Here is a 3,392-nt window from a genome sequence, read left to right as displayed (position 1 = left end):
CGCATCATTGCACATCTAGTGCGCCTTGTTCGCAACCAGATGCGCTATGCAGCGCACCAGATGCGCAATACAGCGCACCAGATGCGCAATAATGAAACTTGCAACTATTGGGTGAAAATCGATTTTCGCGAGTTCAAAAATTCGGTTTTTATATAATTCCACTAAAATCATAAATGAAGAAAATTATTTAGCTCCTTTTTGTGGAATGTTTTCACTGTCATAAGACGAGTTTAATTCCATTTAATTCCACCATTTCGTATTACATTTACACATACGTATTTCGTCCTCAACCGTAAGGCCGTCTCCAATGTCTCATACTTGTCGAGTCAAGTACGAGACATTGAAGACGGCCTTACAGTTGAGGTCGAAATACGTATATGTAAAAGTAATACGACGTGGTGGAATTAAATAGAATTGTACTAAACTCGTCTTATGACAGTGATCAGAAATGAAATTATCTAGGAAAATATACAATATTGATTATTGTATAAACTATTATTCAATTGAGTAAATTGAATTTCCATTTCTTCTAATAGTAAACCTTCCTAGTGGATTAAAAGGGGCACTACATGCATTAGCGGATGACCTGCCAAAAGTTCATTTTCAAACCAATTTTCAATCTTCTAGAACCACATTGAAGGTATGGATTCCGCGAATGTTGTTTAACTTTCTGTCTGTGCTCAAAAAACTTACCATAGACAACGGTCTGGGGTCATATTGACCCCAAATTGAAATAGGTATAACTTTTTTATTATTTGGCCAATTTATTTTTTTAGGCTATTTCGAAAGATAATTTAATCATCTTTCAGGTCGTTAAGACTGACCATAGGGGGCGGGTACCTCGCGGGGAGGGGTTATCGTATAAAAGGGTACAGAAACAGTGATTTTTTATGCTTATTTTACTTATATCTGAAAATCCTACCCATTTTGAACTGCACCTTTTCAAAAAGGTTATGCAGGAAGGTGTGTGCTTTGATATGAGGCATTGATTAGTTTAGAATTTGGCCGCTAGGTGGTGTATGTATAAAATCATTATTTTAGACTACTCAAGATACTCCGATATATGGAATATCGCACATTGCGAATATTCTTATCGAACAAACCTAAAATTTGAAAAGATGATGTCTTCAGCAAAGATCGTCTGGTGGGAATGAACTGCCCTGTGACGGGAAGGTAATTAGGGATTTTACAAATAGGCGGTGCTAGTGTGCTCGAAATATTATTAGATGTGTATGTATATGTAATGTATCGAGAATTTGTCGCAGAGTAAACATCTGGTCCGTTGTGGATCGTCCTTCTCGAAAAACGATTTGATATTCGCCGACAAAGGTCTCCGCAAACGGACGCAGTCTGCTTAACAGAATTCGGGAGATTACCTTGTAGGTGGTATTGAGGAGTATTATACCTCGATAATTAGCACAATCGATTCTATGCCATGAGACCATTAAGACAGTTCGAAGTAATTTCTTCTCCCTCCCAAATAATTTCAATCGCTTGGTGGCTTTTTCATTCACTCGATCACTCCCAACATTTAGAAGCACAGCCGGCATTCCGTCCTTCCCAGAAGCCTTCCCGTTTTTTAGCTCTCGAACAGCTTCGTCTAGCGTTGGTGGCTGCACTGCTTGTGCATCATCCCCAATCCTGATTCGGTTTGTGCTCTCTCTGTCCAGTTGTCCGTTCAACAATAGCTCAAAGTACTCCTTCCACCTAGCAGCCACTCCTGCTCGGTTGGTCAACAGATTTCCAAAGCTATCATTGATCACTGACGCTGGAGCGCTTTTTATGCGCATGTTGTTGTTCGTTTTGTAGAACTTTCTTTCGTCAAGGTTATTAGTGACGACCAAAAACGACAAAACGTCTATTCTCGGTTCCCATTACCGCAACGTGGATTGTTCTGGGTTTCTGTACTGCAATTTTTGTATACCGAGCCGTAGTTTATGAAACCTTGTTCTTTTGTTTTCAAATTTATAGGGTTGCAAACAATTGGCAAGAACGTGCAAAACGATGGAAGGCAAATGCTTTATTTTGGAAAAAGAAATTCACCGAACTGAACAAGAATCCGTCTGTTGTAAGGAAACTCAAAACAGTGTTTCGGAAAGACCAAATGGACATTGTATTTGGAAATGTGAAAAAGGTGAGAAAATGGTCGAACGAGACGCTGATGGAAGGCTTGCAGATGAGGTTTGCATGCGGTCGGGGGTATGAAAAGATTCGCCAATTGCCGTATGTTGCGTTGCCGAGCTATAGCTGCTTGCTAGGCAAGATAAAATCGGTACACTTTGATACAGGTAAGGAGTATCTTGTGTATCATTTAAATCAACTCATATTATCGGTCATTTACAGGAATTCTTCATGAAGTATTTGAGTTGTTGAAGCACAAAGTTAGCACTATGAGCGGCAACGAGTTAGACTGTGGCATCATATTGGATGAGATGAGCTTAGACGAGTCGGTTGAATATTGTACAAACAATCGAAAATATTTTGGAACTATAACCATGCCACCAAGTGATGAGTTAGCTACTCATGCCTTGGTGTTCATGCTGGCTGGTATCCATGTCCGTTGGAAGCAAATTGTTGCATATGAATTTACTGGGAATTCTATTCCTAAGGGATGTCTGAAGAAAATAGTTGACGAAGTAATTTGTAAGGCAGAGAGTATTGGGTTAAAAGTACACTTTGTCACCTCGGATTGCGGCGCGTCGAATAAAACTATGTGGCATGATTACGGAGTGAGCACGAAGAAGGCCACTATTCAGAACGATTTGTCCATCGATCATCCCAATGATGCAAGTCGTCGAATGGAATTCGTACCTGACCCGGTGCACGTTTTTAAAAATGCTGTCAACGGCTGGATTGCTAATGCAATCATCACACTTCCTCCGTGGTACGTGGAGGAAAAGGAACTTACATGTAATGAAGTTAACAGAAACCATCTCACGCTGCTTGTGAAGAGCGAACAAGAGCAAAAACTGAAGTTGGCACATAAGCTAGTGGAAGCGGATGTCGATTTTGAAAATCTCAAAACTTCGAAAGTAGATAAAATGAAAGTCTGTAATTCTACGAAATATTGCAACCACTCCGTTGCAGCTGCTTTAATGCTTCAATCTGAGAATACTGGTCAAGAGCATGTCAAAGCTACATCCGTTTTCCTAGCAGATTTGGCACGATGGTTTGATTTAGTGTCTTCAAGGACTACTGAAGACGCGTTGAACCCTTCAGATCAGATGAAATACGAAGCGGATATCAAACATTTGGAAATGATGGTAAAACTGGTTTCAGACATTAAGGTAGATCCATGGTAATCGTGGCAACCGATCATGATACATAACGAATCATTTTCAATTATTCACAGGTCGGCGTCGATGGCCATTGGAAGCCTTGGCAAGCTGCTC

The sequence above is a fragment of the Armigeres subalbatus genome, chromosome 3, assembly GCF_024139115.2.
Source record: "Armigeres subalbatus isolate Guangzhou_Male chromosome 3, GZ_Asu_2, whole genome shotgun sequence".
Classification (NCBI taxonomy): domain Eukaryota; kingdom Metazoa; phylum Arthropoda; class Insecta; order Diptera; family Culicidae; genus Armigeres; species Armigeres subalbatus.
This window is presented reverse-complemented; position numbering follows the sequence as displayed.